Consider the following 28,000-nt stretch of genomic DNA (forward strand, 5'->3'; position numbering starts at 1 on the left):
TCTACACCCAGTGAACATATTCTTTTAAGAATGAAGGCAAAAAAGTAAGAAAGATAAAACTCTATTTCTCATAGCACATATCAGGTTAAAATTCCCAAAAGACTGAGGTCTAAAAGTAAAAAAACAAAGCCATTCAAAAACAAACACACAAACATACAAAAAAGAGATGAATTCTGATTTTTTTTTTTTTAAAGATTTTATTTATTTATTTGACAGAGAAAGACATAGCGAGAGCAGGAACACAAGCAGGGGGAGTGGGAGAGGGAGAAGCAGGCTTCCCGCAGAGCACGGAGCCCGATGTGGGGCTCGATCCCAGGACCCTGGGATCATGACCTGAGTCGAAGGCAGACGCTTAACGACTGAGCCACCCAGGCGCCCAAAAGAGATGAATTCTTAATCACCTGGGCCTGTATCTCAAAATCAATAGGTAGTAAAAAAGATTAATGATTTCTTAAAAAGCTCAGAGAGAGAGAGAGAGAGCACACTAAGCAAACTTTAAAGACAAATTAATAAAGAGGGAAATTGGTAAAGAGGGGAAAAAATGGGCAACTGGGGAAAAAAAGGCACAAAGAACTAATTCTTAATATATAACAAACTACTAAGACTTGAGACTGATAAAGCAATTTAATAATAATGGAGAAAGCAAAAGCTATGAAGACAATGGAAAATTCAAACAGTGTGCAGGAGACCAGAATATGCTACTCCAAAAAATGCCACTTTGGCATGAGGACTATTTTGGGCTGAAGGCAACTGAGAAACAGCAGACATAGGAAAAGCTCTAAAAATAGAGCATAAGTTTTCCTTTTGTAAAAGGTAGATTTACAAAGGAAATTTCCATGTGTAAAGGTGTCTCCCTCTCCAGCACCAGGAAGAGGAGCACAACTCTTAACAATTCCCATCAGTGGAGAAGGCAGTAACTTAAATCTGCATTATGAACCTTACTGAACAGACCATTTACCATACTTTTCCATCACCTGCCTCCCCACAGAAACCCAAACCTCTTTCCTTGTGTTTAGCCTAAGATGGCACATAAGCTCCTGAATTCCAACCACCTCCTGGAGTTACTCATCACCGAGTTTTCTCCCAGGTAAATGCATGCTGCATGTTACCAATACACTGTTTTTCTCGCGAATCCGTCCTTCATCAATGTGACTTTCAGGGCCCCAGGAAGAGGCCCTCGGAGGGCAGAGGAAAGTGTTTTACCTCCCCTACAGGCCCTTGAAAATACAAAAACTACGAACTTTGCTTATAAAGAAAAATGACAGTTCTGTGAACTCAAAAATGCCCTTCCTCACCTGTCACACTGGCAAACGTCCTGAAGACCAGTGACTGTGTTAGCGGGGCGCATGGAGCACACAGGGTTAAAAACCCATGCAGGAAGGTTAGCAGTACCCAGGGAGGGCACCCCGAGCCTCTGCCACCTCACTCCTCAGGACTCTACTCAAAGACAGACCAGTAAGAACATGAAATCACACACACACACACACACACACACACACACACACACAGTTTGTCCTTGTGACTTCGTCAATTCAAAAGACCAAACCAAGTGTCTATCAGTAGGGGACAGGCTGAGTGGACTAGAGCACATCTATACAACAGAGAGAAAGGGATCAGGAAGACATCTTTGCAGCTGTAAAGGTAAGTGTGTTCAATCACTTCACCCTGTTGCCGTGTCTTCCCATAGGCCTACCGTATAGGTCTCTATGGTGGGTGTATGCTTAACTTTTTAAAAAATGCCAAAATGTTTTCTAAAATTGGTTGGACCATTTTACATTCCTGTGTGCAGTGTGTGCGAGTTCCAGATGCCACATCCCTGTCAGCATTTGGGACAGTCCATCTTCTTCATTTTAGCCACTCTACTAAGCTGTTTAGCAGAATGGGTTGAGTGTGAATTTCCCTTGTGATGCTGGACATCCTTCTTCCTACAAATGTCTTTTCATTAACTTATTTTCTAGTCATATGTCTTTGGTGAAATATCTTCTCCAATCTCTTGATTAGTTTTTAATTAAGGCATTTTTTTCCTCTTATTATTGAGTATTGACAGTTCTTTACATACACATAAAGGATGCAGCTCCTTCATCCGATCTATGATCCGCACATATTTTCCCCCCATCTGGAACTCTGTCTTTTGACTAGAAATAGTCCTCATTTTGATCAAGTCCAATATTTACACTTCCTTCCCATATAGATTGTGTTTTTGATATCTAAGAAATCTTAACTTTCTACCTGAAGAGCAAAAAGATTGTAAGGTTTTTTTTTGTTCTGTTTTTAAAGATTTTATTTATTTATTTGACAGAGAGAGAGAGAGATAGCAAGAGCAGGAACACAAGCAGGGGGAGTGGGAGAGGGAGAAGCAGGCTCTCCTACTGAGCAGGGAGCCCGATGCGGGGCTCGATCCCAAGACCCTGGGATCATGACCTGAGCCAAAGGCAGACGCTTAACAACTGAGCCACCCAGGCGCCCCAAGACTGTAAGTTTTATATTTTTAGGTGTCATGTTTACGTCTATGATCCACTTTGAGCTCATTTCTATATATGGTGAGAGATACAGATCAAAGTTAATTTCTTTGGACAACCAATTGTTGAAAAGACTATTCTTTCCCCCAATTTTCTACCTTTATGCCAAGCTTTATTTTAAATGTTTACATTTGTATTATTCATTATTTTTGTCTGTAAGGGGCCTACTGAGCATGTCTCAAAATATATTCCTTCTTGGGGCGCCTGGGTGGCTCAGTTGTTAAGCGTCTGCGTTCGGCTCAGGTCATGATTCCAGGTCCTGGGATCGAGCCCCGCATCGGGCTCCCTGCTCAGCGGGAAGCCTGCTTCTCCCTCTCCCATTTACCCCTGCTTGTAATCCTGCTCTCGCTGTGTCTCTCTCTGTCAAATAAATAAATAAAATCTTTAAAAAAAAAAATACGTATATATATATATATATTCCTTCTTCCTACAAATGTCTGAAAGTCGGGACACCTGGGTGGCTCAGTCAGTTATGCGTCCGACTCTTCATTTTGGCTCAGGTCATGATCTCAGGGTGGTGGGATCGAGTCCTGTGTTGGGCACAGCGCTTAGTGCAGAATCTACTTGTCCTTCTACCTCTGCTCTTCCCCCGCTCTCTCTCTCAAATAAATAAATAAAATCTTTTTTTAAATGTCTAAAAGTATTAGGAATATAGTGGAGAAATACTAACGGCATAAATTCTTAACAATGTTGGATTTTTGACAAAGGACACTGTAGCCTGAAGGCTGTAAGAAAGCCCAAGGGAGAGGAGAGTGGTTCCAGCAGTGGGGGACACACGGCCTAGGACACTGTCGGGGCTTTGGGTTGGGACACAGAAATTTCAAGAGTTGGCAGGTGAGCCCTCCAGTCTGACCACCTCTCACTTAGAGAATACTGATGTTTGTCCTACTGTTTCCCATTGAAGTGTAGTTACACGCGCACACACACACACACAAATTACAGCGCTGCTATAATGAGCAGGCTAGCCTGAAGGCATTTTCTGCTCGAGGTCAGAGCGTCTACATCTGCAGGGGAGAGCCCCATGTAAATGACAAAAGAGAAATAAGTAAAGAAAGAGTATTTCTGAACACTGGCCTAGAGTTCAATAAAAGCTCAGGTGGCTCCAGGAATACGAAGGCCACAGGCTCTGTGACACACTAAGGAAACGATATCTCACAAACACCGTGTCAACCCCCTTTTCCTGTTACCTCACCCCTGCAGCTGTTCTTTTAGCTGATCACACAAAAGTTGTTTGCTCAGATTTTTTTTGGAGCAGTAACATAAAATCAACAATATAACAGATACACTAATACATACTCCATGATCAAATATGTTTTATACCTTTGCTCATATGTATGAGTGTGGCAGATAAAAAGACCATGTTCAAAATACGTTTATCAACCACTTTTTCCTAATTTTTTTTTTTTTAAAGATTTTATTTATTTATCTGAGAGAGAGAATGGGAGACAGAGAGCACGAGAGGGAAGAGGGTCAGAGGGAGAAGCAGACTCCCCGCTGAGCAGGGAGCCCGATGCGGGACTCGATCCCGGGACTCCAGGATCATGACCTGAGCCGAAGGCAGTCACTTAACCAACTGAGCCACCCAGGCGCCCAACTTTTTCCTAATTTTAAATTTAAAATTTTTAAATTAAAAACCTCAGGGGTTCCTCGGAAACTGCAGTCTCCACTGACCCCTTGCTTTGGAAAACGGAAAAAACTGTCTCCAGGTCCAGTGGGCAGAGAAGCTCTGAAGGGACTAGTCTGTACCTGAGAAGACAAGCAATCCCAGGGGACCCAGGGCGTCCTGTGAGAGCCAACCACACTGCCGGCCCCTCCGCCCCGCACTCCTCAGGCCCCAGCCCATCCTGCTGTACAGGCCTTGCTTGCTCCCCTGGAAAATTACTTTCATACCCCAGTCATATCACACCATTCTGCGAAGAGCCACAAAGTTCACTGTATCACTCAGCAAACACTCACTATGTTTTCAAAGTTCTCATTCTCTGCCGGGCCTGGTGTAAGGTTCAGTAACAACAAGAAAGCCTCCCCCTCGGTGTTTCCACACATGGATGTAGCGGAGGGTCACATGTTTAGCTGACGTCACATGTTTAGCGAGTATTTGATTCTAAATCTTAAGTCATTAAAAACCTTAATGTTGAGGGCATATTCATTATGTTTTCTTCTCTCCGGAAAACAGTACCCATAATTTTAATCTCATTAAATACAATAAAATGTCAAGTTCTCCAGTATCTAATGAATCATGGGCATCCTCCTCTTGAGGCCGCCTCCCCATCCAGCCTCCTATCAGACCATGGGCTGCTGAGATGTGCTGACTGCTACCCAGGAGCTCTGTGTCCTCCAACTCAGAAAGGAATCCCCATTTCCTTTCTGAAGGACTCCTACGTTATACATCAATACACCCTTCTGGGAGTTGTGAAGGCACGCAAGGGTCTGATAACAACAAGAAATTACTCGTGACAAACTGGCAACTTCCCTCAGTGCACAGAGAAGCCGTGAGCCCGTCGACATCTCTGCTGTATCCTCAGAGAAAGGGTGCTGCCCCAGGAGTCTAGGGATCTGGGGCTGCAGGGTCACCCTAGGGAGGACACTTCCCCTTTGTCAATCAATCTCATCATCTTTTAGGGGGAGGAAGACGGACGACCTTGCCGCTGTTACTCTTCGGCACGATCAAGCACGCTGGCTCCCGGCCAGTCCCTCCAAGTGCAGCCGCAAAGGGCCCCCAAAGTTCGGGTGCACCAACGCACGTCCGTCTAAGTGCTGGGCTCTCAGCCAAAACATGCCAGCAAGCTCCTCTGGTCAGCTCCACCCCCAGGACCCAACTTTCTCCTCTCCCAAGTCCTTATCCAGTGCAGGTGCGTGGAGTGTGGAGTGTGAGTACTCATACATTCACTCCTGTGGGGTCTGTACTACGTGCAAAGTAGCTGGGTTTCTGGGCGGAGTCACCGGACAGTGGGGAACACAAGTCAGTCACTGGCTCAGTGTGTACTCACTGCAGAAGCCAGGAGCTGTGGTTTCCACTGAGTCTGTAAGAGAAAGAGGGAAAGGGAGCTGAGTGCGACCACAGGCCAGGGCAACTCCCCGCCTGCTCCACACTGCTCCCAGCCTGAGAAGCCTGCAGCCCGCGAGCCCCGGGCTCAGCAAGCACACGGTGCTGCACACCACCCCCAGGGCCCTGGCCGTCCGGCCAGGCCACGGCATGGGCTCACACCAACACAGACACCAGCCCAGCTCCTTCAAGTCCCCGAGGCCCTAACACGGTTTTCTATGTCGAGCTGAGCACCAACACTGTTGAGGACATCGACCAATCTACCAGTCCACTGCCTTGTCTTTTCTCTCTTTCTCTCGATGTTCTTCAGAGGTAGGGATGGGGGAGAGAAGGAGGGGCCATTTTTGAAAACTTCCACACAGGATCAAGGAACGGCTCCATGACAACAGAGGTGCCTTGTAAAAAAAAAAAAAAAAATCACATAGAAAACAACAGCCAGGGGACATTTATCTAGTGCTTATTAGGTCACAGGCCCTGCTCTAAGTGCTTTATAAACTCATTTCATTCTCACACCAGCTCTGTGGGGTGGTGCCCTCACCCCCACTTCAGGCCCCAGAGGTGACCGTGAGCAGCACCGATGTTCATACACAAGCATCAATATTTTGCAAGACTGTGTAGTTGACCTCACGGAAACCCAAACTCCCCATGGGCTGCAGGAGCACAAAGGGTAGGGGACACTTGGGCTAGCAAGGGGTCACATATTAGAAATAAAAAGCAAAAGAATTCTTGAAGTCAACGCTACTGGGGGTAAGATTCCACTGGATGTGGACATAACGCATGTTGGGACTAAACTGGAACAAAGTTATTGTTGAACTTTCCAACCTCAGACTATACGTAAGTGACTTCTTTCTTATTCAAGAGGAATTTGGAAACATTCGTTCTGCGATCACTGTTCTCATGTTTAATAGAATGCACAGGGCAGGGCCCTCTACATGGTATAATGTAAAGGAACTACAGTTCTCAGGGTTTAGTAGATACTCTGATTTCAGATTTCCATACTTACCAATAGATCATGACATATCCTTAAAACTGAGCCTGTACACAGTATCTTCCTTTGTATTACGCTAGGTTCATAAACACACTCCACAGACCCTCTGTGAAAGCAGAAACTAAATAGCGGCCTATGAGCTAAGACTTGAGAGACACATGCAAGATTGCTAATGGAACAGAGGTGGCCCTGCATGCCTCTTCAGCCAGAACAGCCGGCTCTCTGCTTCCGCTGAACTAGGGGCTTGTCAAGTGCAGCGAGGCTCTGGCGCTCATGGCTTGGGGCTCTCCCGTGACTCCAAACCTTGGGGTCTGTGCAGCCGCAAGGACTAAGGCAGCCACAGCTCTGCAGGCTGCTCCCTGGAGTGTTTTCCTCATCCCCACGGGGCTCCTTGTGGACTAACACTCCAGAACCTTTCTAAAGACCAGTCCATCAGGGTTATCTAACCATGTCTCTTTGCAGTAGATAATCTCTGTATTCCTTAAAGTGTTAAGACCAGCAATTCTCCTGCACACAAACCATATTTTAATGGTACTAAACAGAGCATGATTCAAGGGAATAAACTAAAATTAGGTAAGAAATTAGCATAATAAAGTCGAGTAAGATAAGAGTGAAAAGAATTACACTTCAAACTAATTAAAATTGAAAGAGAACTACTGTCCTTTTTGGCAAACTTAAAGATCTGTATCTTAAAGATCTGTGGACTTCTTGAACGTACAGGCTAATTTCAGAGACCAGGAAGAAGAAAAACTGCCAAAGCGTCAAGAGGGTAATTTCTGGATGGTATACGCAAACTTACTCTGTGCGCCTCAGTTTCCTAGATTTTGTGGTTTGGGGCTACAACTGCAAGCTACTCTAAGTGGTGTAACCAAGTGCCGTGGCTGGGACCCGGGAGAGTCTTCCGGGAGGAAGGGCAAGGGACAGCGTGCAGGTGGGGAGGGAAGGCAGTGGTCATCCACCTGCAGCTCAGCTCAAGGCTCTGTGATAACAGGAAAGGTCTCCAAAGACTGAGACGGGGCATGGATACTGAGATGCGAAGGGCAACACTGGGAAGCAAAACTCAAGTCTTCAATGCCAAGACGAGTTTATGCTTTCTCTGGCAAGCAATGTAAGCTCTGAAAGGTTCTGGAGTAAAATTAATTTGGCAATCATCATATGGACATAAATGCACCAAGGAAAGGAGAGAATCCCAGAGCTCAAAGCTAGATGAGCTAGGTGGCAAGTAACGTAAGTCTGGATTAACAGAGTGGCAGAAGAAACAAGAATGAATTCTAATGTAAGAGATGGCTAATCTAAAACAGGAATTGTCCAAGCACCTCCTCAGTTAATACGAAAAGTAAACAACTAGCTACGTTAGCAACCATGTATGGGCTGTCAGTGCAGTGCGTTGACAAGTGAAGATTACTTCCCTACTGCTACACCACTTCTATGAACTAACAACAATCCTGAGTGGGAGAGTGGGGCAATCCAAACATCTAGTAGGATCAGATATCCTCAATTAGCGATGGGACCCTGGAGAAGGTCTTGACTCAGCTCGCGCATCTGCGAGATGGGAGTAACCCACCTCTTTAGCTTCACAGAGAAACACGAGACCATGAAGTAATGCCCATCATAGTACCTCGCATACAGAACAAACTCAAAGGTCAACTGAATCGATTTATAGCCTGGAACTGAAAATGTTTCAACCTGTCACAGAAAAGTGGCACTGAGATTTAAGTTTAGGTTTACGTAATAATTTATATATTCCATCAGTTCCCATTTGGGTCACAGGTTTGGAATTTTAGACTTCTGACAGTCTTATAAATTCACTAAATGTATATACCAACATGTATACATACATTTCTCAGCATTAGAGCAAACGAATTAAATGCTTGCACGCTATTAACCCTCAAGATAGTAAGTACAGTCGTAGCTAAACTCAGCATACAAAGTTTCGTATTCAAAAATCTAAGAATGATAATCCACATTTCTGATTATTTTTGTTTTGGTTGAAAAAATTTTAATATTTCCATTTTAAATGGTCTCAAAAGAGTAGTTTTTCATGAAGGTATCATGAAATACATTGACATCATATATTTTATCTAGTTCTACAGTTTACTTGCTTTTAATCTGCTGCCCAATGAGTAAGATGGGAGTGATGGCAGCACTACAAAAGAATGTAGTTGTTAAAAGAAAAAGCTTTGCACAGCTGCCTGTAATAAAATAACAAAACCTCGCAGCAAAGGCTGATTAGATAAATACAGTAACACACGCATAAGTTTGAAACAGGTCTGAGAAAAACTGTCACAGAGGACATTTCCATGACTGTCCTGACAAGCAATTTTTAATAATTAAACGTGCCTATCCCTGTATACGCATGGTTTCATAGAAAAGCTATTTCTAATGCCCCCTTACAACTTCACAGAATCATAAAACTGCGTATTTTAAACTCTCAAATGCTAACTTGTACACAGTAATCGTTTACAAATGATGTTTATTATTTAAAGTCAAAAGCATAACGTGAATTAACTTAGAAAATGTCTTACTTTAATTTTCAGAAACGACCTAATTGCTTACAAAGTGAGGCACTTTAAATTCTGTGGCTCTATTTTAAATATAGATACAGAACAAGTTCTAAGTTCTGGCATGTTATCTGCTATTTATAGGAATTAAACACAATTAAATTTAAATAATGTCATAAAAACATTCTATTTCAGTTTCACCTTATTTTAGAAACAACAGAGACTGATTGTATGTAATATATGGAACTACTTAAAATTGCTTTTGGCTAGTCCATTAAAATCAGTTAGTGAGGCTAAACTGTAAAACAAATACACATCTTCCCAGACTGCACCATGTAAGCTTATGCTTTACTTAGTGGCATAAAATAACACTTCATATAACTTATCCTAAAATAACATTTGCTAATAAAACTATGACGTAGATTGCGTGAAATTCTGACACTTCTTGCAAGGAGACAAGAGGGACTTCCTTTGCTGCCCGTCCCTGACCCCTGCTCCCTGACCCTTCGTGCCTGAGTCTATTCCTCAGCTCTGTTCTCACACCAGCATCAGGATGTCTTGGTATCTTTACCTTTACACTAAGTCTTGAAATCAGGCTGTGTAATTCAGCCAACTTTGTTCTTTGAATCTCCATATAAATTTTAGAATCACTTTGCCACTTCATCCAAAAATGGCCACTAGGATTTTAACTGAGATTGCACTGAATCTATTGATCAGTTTGGGGAGAACAGACAACATAGTATTTCATCTTCTAACACATGAGCAAGTTATGTGTCTCCAATTATTTTAGTCTTCTTTCATTTCTCTGCCATGTTTGATAGTTTTCAATGCACAGATTTTGCATATATTAACAAAATATTTCGTATTTTTAACGCTATTATATACGAGTAATATTTAAAATTTCATTTTGCAATTGTGCCTTGCTAGTATACAGAAGTACAACTGATTTTTATGTATGATCTTGTATCCAGAGACTCTGCTGGATTCACTAATTCTAACAGTTTTTGGTGAGATTCCTCTGAACATGATCATGGCACCTGTGAATAGAGAATTTTAACTCTTCTTTCCAATCTGCATGCCTTTTTATTTCTTCTTGCTTTACTGCACTGGCTAGAGCCTACAGTGCAGTGTTAAGCAGAGGTGATCAGAGTGAACATTCTTGCCTTGTTTCCATAGGTACTTTATAAAGGCATTTGGTCAGACTGAGGAAGTACCCTGCTAGTCTAATTTACTAAGAGTTTTTTTTTTTTAAATCATGAATCAATGTTAATTCTGTCAAATACTTTATCTGCAAACATTGGGATCATCATGCAATTTTTCTTTTATTCTGTTAATATGATTAATTATATTGACTGATTTATAAATGAGATGAATCCCACTTAGTTGTGATGTATTATCTTTCTTTAAATTTCTTTTTATTTTCTATAAGTGTTTATTGATTGTTGACTGACTGAGGACTGGATCCATGGCATTTAAAACAGACCCTGTCACTTAATTCAATATACTGTTCCGCAATTTAATCAGGGTAGGTAAGTGAAGGAGCTTGAGTTCACTGAACAAGTGGCCGAGCAGGACAGACGAGGTCTTCAAGCTCCCAGCACGTATCACTGCATCAGCTCTGCCCCACAATCAATGTCCTAATCCCCACTCACCCCCTCCACCCCCAGGCTCTTGGCAAAAGACAGAAGGAGAAATACAGCCATAGAGTTCCGACTCAGAGAAGCAAAAAACTCAACAGTAGAGTCCCTCTTTCCAGCATTCACAGTAATGTTCACAAATGGAGCATCTATCAGGGGCTTCGTAACAGACAGGTCAATGAGTTTACCTCCCACACCCAACTTTCCTTTTTATATGTTATTGGGTTTGATGTCCTAAATTGTTAAGAATCATTACATCTCTTTTCATGAGGAACACTAGTTTGTAGGTTTCTTTTCTTTTAATAACTTTGTTTGATTTGTCAGGAAAGTAATAAGGACCTCATAAAAGAAGTCAGGACCTATTCTCTCCTCCTGTGCTTTCTGAAAGGACTTAGGTAAGATTGCTAATATTTCTTCCTTGAAAGGTTGATAGATTCCACCAGTGAAGCAATCTGGGCCTGTAGTTTTGTTTGAGAAAAAAAAATTTAATTACAATTCAACCTCTTAAACAAAATACATTAGTATTCAGATTTTCTATTTCTTCTAGTATCAGTTTTGGTTCTCACAGGTCTTTCCAGCTGGTGAATTTCCTGGTATAAAGTTATACATAGTATTCTCTTATTATCCTGTAATACCTACAGGATTTGTAGTGAGGGCCTATCCTAAATGTTCATGCAGAGTCCTTTTTTACTAATTCCCTGCTCTAAAAAGTAGAGGTTTAGTTCACTGATCCCAGATCTTTCTTTTTTCCTGACGTAAGCTTTTAAAACTGTAATTTCTCTCTAAGTAAGCACTGCTTTAACTACATCCCACAAAATTTAATGTTGTTTTCATTTTTACAAAGTTCAAATATTTCCTATTTCTCTTGTGATTTCTTCACTGACCCACGGGTGTACTTTGAAGTGTATTCTTTTATTTCCAAGAATCTGGAAACTGTCATATATTTTTCAGTTACTCATTTTTAATTCAATTCTGTTGGGGTCGGAGAATAAAGTCTGTATTATTTCAATCTTTTAAATTTCTTAACATTTATTGAGATTTATTTTATGTATTTAAGTTCCATCTTTCTATTTTGATGAATATTCCATGTACAACTTCAAAAGAATGTGCATTCTATTGTTGTTGGGTAGAGTTCTCTGAAAAAGATCAGTTAGGTCAAAGTTATTTCACAGTGAAGTTCAAGTTTTCTATAACCCCACTGACTTTCTTTCCCTTTGCTCCAGCAATTATGTAATCTCTGGAAAAATAGATTTTTTTATTTTTCCTTTTATTTCTGAGAAAATTTTGCTTAATGTATTTTGAAATTCTGTTATTATACTTGCATGCATTCTTGGGATTCTAACACCTTGTTGGCGAATGCACTCTTGTGTTATTATGAAATGTCTCTCTCTATGACTAGTCAGATTCCTTATCCTGAAACCTAGTTTTCTGGCATAATACAGCTATTAAGCTCTCTTATCTATTGTTAGCATGGCATATCTTCTTCCACCCAGATGGTTTTAAACTATCTGTATCTTTAAAGTGTGTCTCTTATAAACAGCACATAATTGAGTCTTACTTTTCCAACCAGTCTGACAGTCTCTGCTTTTTAATTAATGCACCTTACAGAAAAATTTACATTAAATATAATTATCAATACAGTCAGTTTTAAATTTACCATCTTGACTTTTGTTTTCCATTTTTCTCATCTGACTTTTATTACTTCTTCTTTTCTTGTCTTCAGGATTGATCATTTTTAAGCATTCCATTTTATTATCTTCACTATTGCTTATTAGTCTTATCTAAAAAATTTTTAGTGTTGATCTAAAAGTAGCATTTCTCGAATAATTTTGTGAGAATGAAGCTAACAGGAAATGATATGAATATTTTAAATCTCCCAATGACACAATGACAATATGTAGCTCCTATGTGCTTTAGCTTGCACCAAATTTGAAAACACTTCAGCCATTACTTTTTCAAATATTTCTTCTTTCCCCACCTCTACTGATAGCAATGGAGACCCCAAGTACAACATGTTAGACCACTTGATACTGCCCACAGGTCACTGGGGCTCTATTCATTTTTTAAAACTTTTTAAAAGTTTTATTTATTCTAGTAATTTCTACACCCAATGTGGGGCTCAAACTCACAACCCCGAGATCAGGAGTCACAGGTTCTACCTACTGAGCCAGTAGCCTTTGTGTGCTTTGGTTTTTATTTTCTACCTCTGTGTCTTCAAATTCACTAAACTTTTCTTCTGCAATATATAGTCTACTGTTAATTCCACCATTTTTTTTTTCATTTCAGAAACTGTAATTCTTAGCCCTTGAAGTTCTGCATGGTTCTGTTTTATAATAAACTTTGCAATTCTCTCATTATGCTCATTTTCCTTTTAAACCCTTAAGCACAAATACAAACAGCTATTTTGAGCCCTTTTCTGCAAGTTGCATCATCTTTGTTCTATCTGTTTCTTCCTGTTCACTGCTTATTCTTCTGCGTCACATTTTTGTTTCATTGTGTCTACTAATTTTTGGTTGCTAGATATTATGTGACTCTGTCCTGTGCTACATTTTGTTGTTTTCCTTTAAAGCATACTGGGCTTTGTACCACAGGCAATTAAGTTCTTTGCTGAGCAGATGGTCCTTGTGAGGGCTGTTTTAAAGCTTTGTTACGGCAGGTTTAGAGAACATGTTATTTTAAGGCTAATGTAGCCCTCGTACAGCATAATCCTTCTGGGTATATACTTAATTCACAGTGTGTCCTTCAAAGCCTCTCTACTCAGAATGTGGAACTCGTCCAGTCTCTCTTTGTGGAAGTCTGGGGGCTATTCTTCTTACAGTTACCAGGTCATTCTCTGACTGGACAGTGGAAGCACATCGCAGTATTTGGCTACAAACTCAAGGTCACCCCTGTGCAAGTTTCTGGAACTATTCTTTGGTATAACTACTTCCTCTCCTATATTGTTTCCCACATATTTAATCCATTTCAACTTCCCATGAGACCATCTCAGACAGCTTGGGTTCTACTTTCTTGTCCTGTAGTCTAGAAAATGCCCCTAGGAAGAAAGCTGTGGTGATTTTAGGGCCTCCCTTGATTGACTGTTTTGTCTCAGGACCATGCATCTGTACTATCTGTACCCAGTTGTTTCATATATTTGCCCAATTTTCTACTTATTTAAGGTAGAAGAGTAAATCTGGTCTCTGTTACTCCAACATGGCTAGAAACAGAACAAGGATACATTTCTGAATTGGACATAAGATTAAAGCTTTGAACTGGGCTAAACAGAGGGGAGTGTTTTTCTCATAAGTAATAAAAAGTGATAAAAAGTTACTGAATCAATCAAGAACTCATTAATGGATGGAAAAGATTTTTAAAAGTTCACCTGAAGGCACTTAGGGCGCCTGGGTGGCTCAGATGGTTAAGCGTCTGCCTTCGGCTCAGGTCATGATCCCAGAGTCCTGGGATCGAGTCCCGCATCAGGCTCTCTGCTCCTTGGGAGCCTGCTTCTCCCTCTGCCTCTCTCTCTCTCTGTCTCTCATGAATAAATAAATAAAAATCTTTAAAAAAAAAAAGTTCACCTGAAGGCAGTTAAATAAAGAAAAGCATACCAAGTTTAGATTCTATTTAGTTCATACTTTCCACAAACTACTTAGTTCTCTATTTTTTTTGCAAAATGTTATCAAAATACATTAGAGTTATCAGAAATCAGTTATCTTTAAAGAGTGGTTTGTATATTTATTGCCTGCCAACCTTAAATTTACATTAGTTATATTCCTATAAAATTTAGTGTAACCTGAGACAATCCAGGTTGAAACTATTTTCCAACAGCAACATTTTAACGTAGCATTATATTCCTAATCACAGAGAGATTCCTTGAGGATAGGAGGATCATTCATAAAAGGTAGCAAAGACCTGGGCCAGTTGCCATGGTCTCCCTTCTCCCCTCAAACACAGTTAATTAGACAGAATTATTTCCAGTGAACACAAACATGGCCTCCTGTACTCTCACCATAGTAAGTCAGCACATGAGAGTAAACTTAATGGCCACTTGTACCATATTTCAAATACTAGCTAAACTTGGGAGAGCAGCTGCATGGCCCAGGCACTGTTCTTAACTACTTAACATATGTTACCTCATTTTATTCTCACAAAACAATGTGGCATTGGTAATTCCATTATCTTCAGCTAAAGATGAGAAAACTGAGTAACACAATTAGTGGGCAAGCTAGGATTCAAATCTAGGTAGTCAGTCTAGTTCCACAGTCCAGAGTCCAAACTATGGCCTGTGGGCCAGCTGCCTATTTTGTAAAGAAGCTATTGTTTCTGCCAGGATGAGGGAATACAACTTTTGGAAACCGTGACAAAGGAAAAAGGCCCCAGTGAGAAATCTGCTCAGGGAAGGATAAATGGGAATCATCAATACCACTTAAAAGGAACATAAGACGTGACCAGCCATGGCAACAGGGGTCTTTCTTGAGTGTTGGAGGCCCTTTGGTTGTGCTGATATTGCTGCACAGTATATGTCTGTGCTTTGAAGTAATCCACATGTTCTTTCTAGTTAATTCTATGTAGGTTTATCTTCAGAATAGAAAATGAATAGCACCAGGACTGCAAACAGATCTCCCCTTTTGAGTCAACTTGAAATGACCAAATGGAATACACTGCTGGAAAGGATCCTGTGGCCCATCCTCACTCCAGTACCATGGTTTCCTACGCAGGATATTATTTGTGTCCTCAATGTATTTACTCTACCAGATTCAGGGCTGAAAAAATCAAAATAAAAGTGAGCTGAATCCACGTATACTCTGTCCACACAACTGGCAGTATAAGAGCACAGGTATTTTCAGGGGGAAAAACTGTTAAGTTTAATAAAGGGAAAAAGAGTTACTCATTCAGGGCGCCTGGGTGGCTCAGTCGTTGAGCGTCTGCCTTCGGCTCAGGTCATGATCCAGGGGTCCTGGGGTCGAGCCCCGCATCGGGCTCCCTGCTCTGCGGGGAGCCTGCTTCTCGCTCTCCCACTCCCCCTGCTTGTGTTCCCTCTCTCGCTGTGTCTCTCTCTGTCAAATAAATGAATAAAATCTTTAAAAAAAAAAAAAAAAGAGTTACTCATTCAATTTGTTGTTGCCATTGTTGTCCAACGTGATAACTCAGTATAAAAAGCCAAGAGCAAATTATCTTCCTTTGTTTTTTGGATAATTTCCTCTCCTCTCTTTCCTTTCCTAACTTCTATTAAGCCAAATATCAAACCTCACAGATTGATTTCTCATGCACCTATTCTTGCATTCCACTGGTCTTGGGTTTCTATTTTGGATGACTACTTTACTTTCTTTTCTCACATTTTTATTTACATTTACATTTCAGCAATCCTCTTTAAAAATAAATCTAATAGCCCTTCTATGTAATATCATTGGCTTCTGCATTAGCTGCCTTCCTTAAGGCCTATTTTTTTTTTTTTCATGCTGTCAACTGTCATACACCCGATGACCCGCTGATCTGTCTGTTCATTAAAGACGGAGGTACAGGAGGATGGGAGTTGCTCTCCTGTGCTCTTGTGTCAGCTGGTATTTTAGGAAGGCCTCTTCTCTGAGTGGAAATTCTGAGCTCTGTATATATGACCGAGATAGGCAGGCTTTACTTGATGTAAACAGAAAAGAACCTGATTGTTGAGCAGTAGCCCTGAAGAATGAGGAGGGCTTTACTGTGGAACCAAAATCCACATCACAAGTCCCCAGTTTTCCAAAGTTAGTTTCATGTCTACAGAAGAATCAGTTTTTGCCCATTTTGCCTGATAACACACACCAGCTGCCTCTGCTTCGAGTGTGCACGTGCTGGGAGGGTGGGGTGTGGGGGGCTGGTATGTAAGACAATTTTACACCCAGCTCTTCAACTGTACCCTGTTTTAGAAATCATCATCTCTAAGTTATAACTTCTAAAACAGCTGCTGGCTCTGAGCCCCTCCAAGATTCCCCTGAAGACAATAATGCCTTCCCCATCTTCACAGGCCCCATGGCAAATCACATAGGCTAGAGCTGTCTCATCTCCTCTACTCCAAACAAATCTGTTGGTATCTCATTTGTTGATGAATTCTCTCTTTGGTTTGCTATTTATTGGTGAATGATTATACCTTTTTTTTAACCCCCTAACATTCTGTGCTATCATTTTGATAAGGCTTTAAAACAGGCAGGTAGCAAGTAACAGTGCTCAGTGCCTAGTTTACCCTCTTGACCAGAAGACTTAATGATTTATAAGCTTATAGTGGAAAGTTACAATCAAAAATAGAACGACCTAACGAAATGTTGTGTACTGATGACTGACTTTCACGAATACCTTAAGCAAATAAAATTTCATAATTTGTGGCCTCAATGATAATAAACTCTATTGAGTAAAGTCCTCTGTGACCAACCTATATGGATAAGAATTACACAATATCTAGAAACCACTTTGTAAGAATGAGTGTGTTGTATAATTTGATTTTGTAATCAGGTCAAGAGTTCCTTGCAATGTCTATTACACATGGGCTTTCACAGAAGAGCTGCCCAGAAGGGGACAGAGGACACAGTCAATCCTCTTCTTTAACAAGCAGCCCAGGAATTAGGGGTGTGTGCTCCTATGTCTAGGGGCACATGACGGCACAGGCTGGGGCAACCCCCATCCTGTCCACCGGATAACAGACCAGCCAGGACCTCTTCCCTCTTTTTAACATCTTGTTCTGGGAAACTTAAAAGGTATATGCAATTTAATATAAATATTGTTTAGGCTAGATTGCAAATGTACACAAAATGTAAAACAAAATGTGATTTTATTTTATTTTTTTTAAAGATTTTATTTATTTGACAGAGAGAGAGAGAGCACAAGCAGGCAGAACAGCGGGCAGAGGGAGAAGCAGGCCTCCCGCGGAGCAGGCAGCCCGATGCGGGGCTCAATCCCAGGACCCTGGGATCATGACCTGAGCCGAAGGCAGACGCTTAACGACTGAGCCACCCTGGAGCCCCTAAAATGTGATTTTAGAAAAGCCATGAGCATGTGGCAGACTGCTTGCATGGCCTATGTGCGTGTGTTCTGTTTTAGGTATGCTTTGGTGGGAAGTTTGAGAAGCACAATGCTAGTTAGGAGCAAAGCTAAATTTTCCAGCACCATAATGCGGGTCTCTTGACTGTCAGTCCAGAGAGCAGAAAATGAAGTGTCAGCGGAACCCACCGATCCATCACTGAGACCTAGATTTAGCAATGCACGCACTAGAAAGGTACACCAGCTTGCAAATGTAAACTCCCTGGAAAAACTAGCATTTGCATGGTATTGTATAGTTTACAGAGCAGTTTTTAAAAGGTGGCAAAGATAACAGACTTTACAACAGCTTTGCAATATAGATATTATCATCACTCTCATTTTACAAAGAAAGAAAAGCTTCACAGACCCAATTAAGTGGCCATGATTAGGAACCTGCCACACAATTAGTAAATGACTTAACCCCAAACCTTCACAATGTAGGATGCAGCCTGTCCTTCTCCTTGACCATTCACCTGCTCCCTTCACGTGGTGTCTGGTTCTTGTTTGATGGCTCTGATAGCCAAGTAGAATAATCCACGGTTTTCGGATATATGTTTTCAGCTGCCTGCATTCTCCAATTCCTTTGCACCTGACCTACTTGCCCCTTGCAGTCCTCAGTCCTCCACAATGGCAAGTAGACAAGAAGCTACTCTGGAAATGTCTGCCTCCCCTCCTTGGTCGTGGCTGCAACTAAAGAGCTCAGCACAGTCAAAACTGCCAAGTCCCGTCCTTGCTGTCAGTGGTTTAAACAAGCCCGTGTCTCACATCAGTGACAGTCAGTCACCTCTTCGCTACAAACTATCCCTCCTCCTCCTCTCTTTTCCCTACTCTGTGAATGCTGTCTTCCTTCTCCTAAGGCTGTGACCACCTTCTCCATACAGTGGAAAATAAGGACATAGTGTGGTTTGGCTGGTTGCAGCCCCTCCACCCAAATCTCATACTCCTCTCCAGAACCTCCATTTCCAGACTCACTATCCCCCAGCTTCAGCTACACAGTCCCGGTCTGCAAACATCGACTCCAGATGACTGAGGATGCCCTCCAGGAAGGTAAAATGAAGACCAGACTAAAAATGGAGTCACTGCAAGTTGACTCATGCAGAACACAGTTATCACCCAAAGTTTGAATCAGCTAGGCTTTAGCACTATCCCACAGGCCTCTTCATCCTATGCAGCATTTCTATAATGAGAACGTCCTCTGGGCTCGAGTAAACTCCTTCCCGCATAACTCACTCCTGGGCTGGAACAGGTGTAGAAGGCAGCGTCTGCAAACTCTAAGAGCGTGCAGAGTGCACACACTCGCACATGTACACTGAGAAACCGCAGGCTTCTATGTCTGTGCCCACACACCAGGTGCCACTGTGCCCCAGTCCCGTGTGGAAAGGTGGGGTGCCTCTCCACCATGTGCTCTGCTCAGCCTCGGTCTCCTGAAAAATCCACACCCACTTCATGGTGATGAGTCTAACTGTATCCAGAGATACTGTGTGTAACACAACGTCTAAGCACAGAGAAGGAAACAGAAGCATGGACTTAATAAACAAGCATGTGAAACAACATGCTCTTCTGGCGACTCTTCCACCAGGTTCATCTTAGAGGTGACAGCATTCAGAAACAAACTCTTCCTAAACGCCTGAGAAACTGTGCTTCTGAGCCCCCTCGTGAGAGATGCGTGAGCGCAGACACGTTTCTCTGCCCAGAAGGCCGCATGCAGAAAGCTGTGAGAGTCAGACAGTGACCTGACACTAAACCAGGCAGTGACAGATCTAAATGTAAATACTCAAATGCTCCGTTCCACTAGTTCATAATGACTGAAAAAAATACTCCATTTCTTTTCAGTACGTAATTCTTCCAGCAATATTTTAATTTTAGTAGGGCACAAAGGCCTTTAATGACAAAAGTATTTCATTCTGTGTGAGTGATCTTTAAAATGTAATGCTTCAAGTTTAGTCACTTTACACGTCTGACCCGAAAACTGACTTTTAAATTCCAAGAGGAAGCGTGAAGTACTTCCTGTGCTTATTTTTTAAAAATTACATTATATGGAAATTCAGTGGAAGCAATAGTTTCTTTCGGCTGCCCCTTGACAGCACACACCATCCAATAACTAACTGGCTTTAAATACCAGGGCACTGGGAAACGTTCCTAAAATTTTACATACAATTCAGCAAACAGAAAAACACTGCCAAGTCCCCTTATGATCTGCTATCCAGAGCAGTACAAACCATGTCTTTAAACGCGAACTACAAAGAGAAACAAAGTGATTGCCTGGCAGGGTTCCCAGGGCAGGTGGAAGCAGTCTGAGTCACACACTGGATACTCTGAGCCACCAGGACACTTCCGATAAAATTAAAATTTCACTTTAGCCAATTAAAGTTCTTGTGGAGGTGATAAGCAACTAAAATTGACTCTGATTAGCACAAGGACAGGGGGCTTTCTGGAAGACTCTCAGAGAATCAAAGGGGGCTCTGACAGAGAACAGGCAGACACCAGGCACACCCATCCAGCGATGCCAGAGTCAGGGCCACGCTGTGGGGGCTCTGGGGGCCCCTGCAGAGTCCTGAGAAGAGCCCCACCTGGGAGCTCAAGGTTCCTCTGGGGGGCGCTCTAGCTCCCGCCCCAGTGCCAACATGCTCCAGGTTCTCCTCATGGAAACTGGGGTATTTTCAGGAAGGGGCATGGACATAGGCAGCCAAAAAGCAACGAATGTCTACTACAGACTATCAACAGTCTGGCAACACTGAACTATTTCTCAGGGTGAGTAAACTGACGCATTCAAGCATATTCACATGGCCACGGCTCTCAAGCAACTCAAGCCAGATGCTCCCTGCAGGGCAGTAAAGGAACAAACACCTTCTGCTTGGGCTCTACCTAGAATTTTTGTTCAATTCAGACTGTGATCCATATGAACAAAGCAGCAGTCTGTGACCGACTCCAGTGTGGTGACCCGGGGTGCCATATACAGTCACTGTCACCCACGGAAATAAGCTTCTACCCAGTCCAAATAAACCTGCAAACTGACAGTCAACACTTCAATACACAGAACAGATTTATCTCAATGCTTTCCAAAAGATCCAAATTTTATGAAGATTCAATATTATCATAAAAAGCTCAATCCTTCTGACTAAAAAGGATGAAAGAGAAAGTAAAAGTAAACATTCTAATACGATCAAACTATCTTATTAAAAAATACTAATGTATAAATTAGAATTCATATATTTAGAAAAAGTTAAATATTAATAGTTCAAAAAGGATATATATATATAAATCTTTATTAAAAAGATGTTTCAAACGTTTTTAAAATAATAACATTTCTAAGTTACCTACCTCCAAATACTCAGTATTACAGAATTTGGAAACACCACTTACACAGAGGTACTTAGGATTTAACTGAAAGAACTTTCGTTTGCTGGAAATGATGCAAAAAGTAAATCTGAATTTACAGCAGCATCCATCCAAACCCTACCATAAAATACTTTACAACAAATTAAATAGAAGAGAGCGTCCTTCCAAGTGGTGGCTGCGGCATGTGCGTTTGCGCATAGACGTGAGAGCGCGCAGCTGGCGCTAACCTTCCCGATGCTTCAATCAAAGCCTGACAGCTACCAGCTCTCTTTCACACGGGGTAATTATAGCAAATGGCAGTGAGGCTTAATGTGCTGCTATTTCTTTTCTTTCTGGAATGTAATCAACAAGACATTAAGATTGCTTCTGCTTAGCTTTCCTTTAATCTTCACACTGACAAAAATAAATATTCAATCACCAGGCACTGAGTGAACAGTGCAGGTGAGGAAAGAGGACCCGATGGCCGGGAGGATCTTCCCTCGACCACCACTCCAACAATCAAGGTCTTCACAGCTTTCTGCAAATAACAACTATTCGTCCTTTCACAACGAAACACAAAACCGTCACTGGGCTTCTCATTCTCTACAATCCTTAGACTTTTGACACAGATCATACCAGCGTGTGTGGTTCAGTGTGAAACGCTTTTGTGAGCTCAGTAAGGAGGGCCCAGAGCAGCAGGTTCTGCTCCCCTAAGACCTGTGCTCCTACACAGGCTGTGTGTGCGGCGGGACGACTGAAGCCACTGGGAGGGCAGCGAGCATCTGGTCCACACTGAACAGGCCATGTGCTTAAGTTCTTCAAAGATTAAAATGGTAACTCTCATATCCTCACGTAAAATGTACAGATGCACCTGTTTTGAATCTCCTCACACCTATACTTGCTGAAGGGAATTTAGGCGGCTCTTTTAACCTGCTGCCTTGACATATCCACGGTCACTGTCGTGGAGCACCCAGCACATCTCCAGAACCTCCGGATCCGGAGGCTGTGAGCACTCTGGGGAGCCAGACTCCTTCCTGGGCCCCAGCAGTATCCCCACTCTGTCGTGAGGCCATCAGGACGCCTCAGCCGTCCTCCAAGGTCATCCCTCACCACCAACTCCGATGGCCTTCGGCTCAGCACTCCTCCTCTGTGCTCCATTCATTCCGTCATCACATTTATCACCATCAAACGCAACCCTGTATTTTACTGATTTGTCAGTCTGCCTCCTCAAGTGTATACTCCACGAAGGCAGGGGTCTGCTCTCTTGTTTACTGCTGTGTTTTTCCAGCCACCACAAGCGCCTGATACACAATAAGGACACAGCAAAATACCTGAAAAACAGATGAATATATCTCACAGACTTATAAACCAAAAGAATGCTTTATGGGAAAATCAGGTCAGACACCCTAGGCATAGAAAATGCTCTAAAGAAAAAGGAGAACAAAATTCTGCATATGTAACATTTGCGCTTGAACATTAACTGACTATGCTTCATTGATGTGGAGGTTGATGGATAGAATTAATAGTCAGTTGTATCAGGCTCTGTGGCTGTTGGCAATGGAAATCAACTCTGGCTGATTTACACACACAAAAAGAAATTTCCTAAAAGGCTTCTGGGTGACTCCAAGAATTACCAGGAACGCTGAAGAACTATGTTCAGAAAACAAGCAGGAACCAAGACACCCTAAATGAGGAAGATAGCCCTGCACACTAGAGAGGCCACCTCTAGTAAGAACCCTGCTGCCTAGGACATGGACAAAGCCCCCAGCACCAGAAGGAACCCTCCCTACTTCTGAGATCAAGTTTCAACACAAAATCCTGAGCAGAAACCTCAGCGTGCAGCCACCCACTCAGATCTATGCAGCAGGGACACACACACAGCCTTGGAAGAAGGGGCTCAGATGCTAGCAAAGTTGAAAACCCGCAGAAAAGGTTCATCAGGACAGAGGTGCAAAACACACTTCCCTTAGTATAAATAGCAAAGAGAAAGCTCATCCCTAGAATGCATACATCCCCTAATATCTGCATTACAAAGGACTCTACTATACTTGACTAGTAATGCATTAGTGAAAATGGCTGTTCATTAGCACTGTGTGTGAGAACAGTTTAAAAATAATATGCTAAACTTCACATATTTTGAACAGCAATTTAGATTTCTGCAATATCAACTGGCATTAGAAATGTTACACAAGGGTGCCTGGGTGGCTCAGTGGGTTGAGTGTCCGTCGGACTCCTGATTTCAGCTCAGGTCATGATGTCAGGGTCCTGAGACTGAGCTCTGTTTTGGGCTCCGTCTTTGGGCTCCAGCTGGGTGTGGGGCCTGCTTGAGATTCTCTCTCTCCCTCTGCCCCTCCACCCCCTCCCTCTCTAAAAGGAAGGAAGGGAGGGAGGGAGGGAGGGAACACTTATTTAAGGTTGTACAAAATAAAGGTACCACTAAAATATTTTACACCGTCTATCTTTATAACTCAACAGAAATGTTTTTCAAGGCATCAGAAATGACATGAATATGTTCATGAAGCAAATCAGCAAAAAATAATTACACAGTGACCCAAATAACAAGGATTGGGAGGGGTGGCTGCCCCAGTTACAGAGCAATCACTGACTCATGAAAATTCAGTTGTTTTCACTGAAAAAGAGTCTGGGCTCTTTGACTAATGCTCTTTTTGCAGCTTTAATTTTGTGCAGCCACAAAATACAAATAATTCCTGAATCTAAATCTACTTTATGTTCTCCCTTCTCAGAAGTGTGAAAGGGCTGGCCAGCTCTGCTTGAGTTTAAGAGAGACAATCTCTTCCTTTCTTCTTCAGCCTCCTTAGGATCAAATGATGTGCACACAAAGCCCTCTCCAGGTCCGCCATTGGCAGAGCAGGGAAACAGTTTTCACACGTTCCCTGGAATCTCAAGAATGTGTCCCCAAGAGCACTGAAATATGCCTAGTTAGAAACAAACTATACCAAGGAAAGCAACAGAAACAGAATACAAATGTGCTAAAACTAATCCAAAGAACATGTAAACATAATTTCTAGATATGCCTCCTAAAACTCCTAGGAAATACAACATTCAAAAACAAACAAACAAAAAAAACGACTGGCTTCATTCAAGGAACACTTACTAAACACCTATCATTTAACAAACCCTGGACTGGATGCTGCCATGAGCCAACAAAAGGGACCAGTTCCTTCCCTGGCCGCACAGAGTGCAGAGGACACGTGGAGGACAAAGTCACACCAGCAGAGATGCAATGTGTTAAATGAACCAAACAAGCCAGACTGAAGTGGCCGTAATGTGCTGGGGGCCTATGGAAGCAAACCAAACTCTGAGCCAGTCGATGCCTCAAGATTATACAATCAAAATACTAAGGGCAGCCAATCCCAAACAGCCACGTAGGCTTTCAGCTATAGCCAATCAACAATTTCCTAACTTTGTTTCTGGCTTTTTCTCTACAAAAGTCTCTCCCCAGGCTCCTGTTCGTGGAGTGCTCCTAACCACTTGCTGCTTGGCGCTGCCTGATGCAAACTGATTTTGGCTCAAATAAACTCTTAAAAGCTTTAATATGCCTCAGTTTCTCTCTTGACAAATTACAACCTGGAAGAGGACAGGACATTATAAAGTTCTTATTTCAGTATCTAATGATGTGATCTTAATATGGTTAAATAAAAAAAAATCCAAATCCTTTCAGATTTTTACAATATTTATTTTCCACTGTATTCTCAATAGCTGTGAAACTTACGAATAAAAAGTTAACAAAAATTTTATAATTGCAATATCAAATGTATGAAAACTAAGGGAGAAGGGGTAAATATTAGACTGGCAACTCAATATAATTTATGTTTCTGAAAAGTAAGGAACATAATTTATATTAAATAAATCTCTACATAAGATGGAAGTGGACTTCAGATGATGCAGAGAAGAAAAACATCCGGTAAACAAACAAGCGCACGCAACCGAAGCACAGAAAACACCCTTGCCAAGCTTTACCCCGTGATTCTCCAGGTTGGAGGAACAGTTCCATGAAGCCAGGCCGTCCGGCCCATCCTAGCAGAAGGTGCTTTCTGAACTGGCCGAGTGACACAATTCCCCAGACGGACCCTCCTAGGGGAACCTCAGCACACAGAAGACAGCGACAACGGAGTAGGCAAGGAAGGGCCAGGGGCCACAAAAGAGAAAAAGGACATTTATAAAGACAAACATGCTACGCCATCACGGCTGATGACGAGCATGTCACTACACAGAGCAGAGTGCCTATGATCTATCAGAATCCTTAAAAAAAAAAAAAAGCCTGCTTTTGATTTTACTGATTTGCACTACTTTTCTGTTTCCAATTTCACTGATTTTTTTTTAAAGTAAACTGTACCCCCAACGTGGGGCTTGAACGCACGACCCCAAGATCAAGAGTCTCATGCTCCACCAGCTGAGCCAACCAGACACCCCCATAGTCCTTTCAAAGTGGCACCACTTATTCCTTCCATCGTCACAATGCTGGGATCCAATACTCGTGACTGTCATCACACTTTATAGATTAGGAGACAGAAGCATGGGGAAGCAAGGCACTTTCCCAATGCCACAGAGCAAGGATTCAGCCCACTCAAGGGCCACACTTGGCAAGCTTAGTCGTTTTACAATAGATCGTATTTTCTCCATCTCTCTCTGAACCCCTGAATTAATATATGGCTGATTTCAAAGTAGCTCGTTTTAACTGTCAGGTATTTTAGAACCTACAGATCATTAGCTTTAGGGGAGTGCTATAGTTATTCCATATTTTTTCAAGTACTTGTTTCTGGCTGTGAATGAACAGGGAACTTCCCTAATCATGTTTAAAGTCAGCCACAGTAAGATGGAAAATATATATATATATATATTAGATGCATATTCTCAACCACTTGAGCCAGTGGATGCTATCGTGGCATCAGGCAAAAGTTTGCTTAGTAAATAGCTCCTTGGTTTTCATAAGATACCAACTATTCCAACAGTCCAAACCTCCAAGCTGAACAGAAACCCCATGATGTAACATCCAACAGGGTAACTGACGTTGACCATTTCCAGGCGCTTCTCCTGCCTCTGAAATGCTCATGACCAAGTGTAATTATTAACAGGTCAAAGAATAAATTAATCCCAGGGCAATGGAAATTATGTTCATGAAAAGTGGCCCTGCTGACATTGCATCACTATCTCTAGACAGCGCACTTGAACATCAAATGAATCTCGCATCATGGAGATGTGCCAAAAGCTAGTGACCTAGTTTCATTAGGGTGGGAAAGGAATAGCAATCTGTCCTTTGAGACTAGTACCAAAATAGCTTCCTAAAGCACAGCTCCATGCTTCTAAAAAGTTTTAAATAATGCTTCCATGCAAGAGCAAAAATAACATCCAGAGTCAGTATCAAGTATGAATTTCCTCCATGTAACCCCGTAAGTTAAGGCTAGCTCTCATAATGTTATCTCTATTTTCAAATTTTGGAAAAAATTGAGGATGAGTAGAATTAAGTCAGAAAGTGTTTCCAACATCTAACAACTGCCACACCAGCAGACCAAGATTCTTTTTGAGAAACTCCACAAAGATAATTAGCTAACTTTGACAATTCCAAAGAAAAGTGCAAGTACGAAACAAAACTTTTTTTAAGTATATGACCTGCACATAAAAATATCAAGAACTACTGAACCGGCAGACAGCGGCACAGGAACAAAGCCTGGCACAACACACACTGGCAGGAGCCAAGAACAACTACTATCGCAGGAGACGGGAAGGGCAGGAAGCCAGGCTGAAGACCCCAGGACCACGAAACGCTTACTACGAGGTCTTCTTCCTAAAATAAAGAATGTGAGATGTTCTTTAAAATTACCTCTAAGAATTCATTTTATACCCCTACAAACTGTATAATGTCTACAAGACACACACTTATGACAAAGCAACTCAAAGGTAGAAAATAAAAGGCTGGGTAAGACACATCAGGAGAGTGATGCTCAAATGAATTAAGGGTTCATAACCATCACAGGTGGGTAGGACAGAAGTCAAGGTAAAGACATGTCATGGGAAAGCAGGGGCACGTCATACTGACGGAGTGGTACAAACCATAATGAAGACACGTACGATCTCTCTAAGTCCCTAAAACACATGGAACTGAAATATAGTCAAGAAAATCTGCTAGAGGGGTGCCTGCGTGGCTCAGTCAGTTAAGCATCTGTCTTTGGCTCAGGTCATGATCCCAGCGTCCTGGACTGAACCCTGCATCAGGGCTCCCTGCTCGGCAGGGAGTCTGCCTCTCCCTCTCCCTCTGCCTCTACCCCTGCCACACCCCCTACCCCCATTCGTGCACGCTCACTCGCTCTCTCTCTCTCTCAAATAAATAAAATACTTTTTAAAAATCTGCTAGAAAAACAAGATACTGATAGCAATCTAACAGTAGTGGATACTTTAACATACATCTTTCCAATTTGACAGATCAAATATACAAAAACTAACATATATATATATAATAGAACATTCTATAAAACTATGTCTATACTTTACAAACAAAAAGAAATACTTTCTTTTCAAAGGCCATGAAATATACTTACAAAAAGTGGCCAATGGAATTATTACACAAAATCAAACTGCAATCACTTCCTAAAAGTAATGCTTTACAAGAAACATTATCTGAATATGTTAAAATGAAATTAGAAATCATTCATAGAAAACACTAAAAATAACTTGTAAACTAAAAAAAAACAAACAAAAAAACCCCAAAAACATTCTTCTAAGCAATTCTTCAGTTAAAATTAAGAATATAGGGCGCCTGGGTGGCTCAGTTGGTTAAGCGACTGCCTTCGGCTCAGGTCATGATCCTGGAGTCCCGGGATCGAGTCCCGCATCGGGCTCCCTGCTCGGCAGGGAGTCTGCTTCTCCCTCTGACCCTCCTCCCTCTCATGCTCTCTGTCTCTCATTCTCTCTCTCTCAAATAAATAAATAAAAAATCTTAAAAAAAAAAA

The 28,000-nt window shown here is 41.9% G+C and overlaps 1 long non-coding RNA gene across 1 annotated transcript; it reads right to left on the bottom strand.

Annotated features, from left to right (window-relative positions):
- Positions 1–27,802, bottom strand: LOC145716961 (uncharacterized). Its single transcript, XR_014139903.1, has 2 exons — positions 14,246–27,802; positions 1–14,049 (listed from the first exon to the last, which is right to left on the bottom strand). It is a non-coding gene; the product is annotated as an uncharacterized LOC145716961 (long non-coding RNA).
- Positions 27,803–28,000: the final 198 nt, after the last annotated feature.

This window comes from Leptonychotes weddellii, chromosome 14 (genome assembly GCF_054177405.1).
Source record: "Leptonychotes weddellii isolate Sample4059 chromosome 14, ASM5417740v2, whole genome shotgun sequence".
NCBI lineage: Eukaryota > Metazoa > Chordata > Mammalia > Carnivora > Phocidae > Leptonychotes > Leptonychotes weddellii.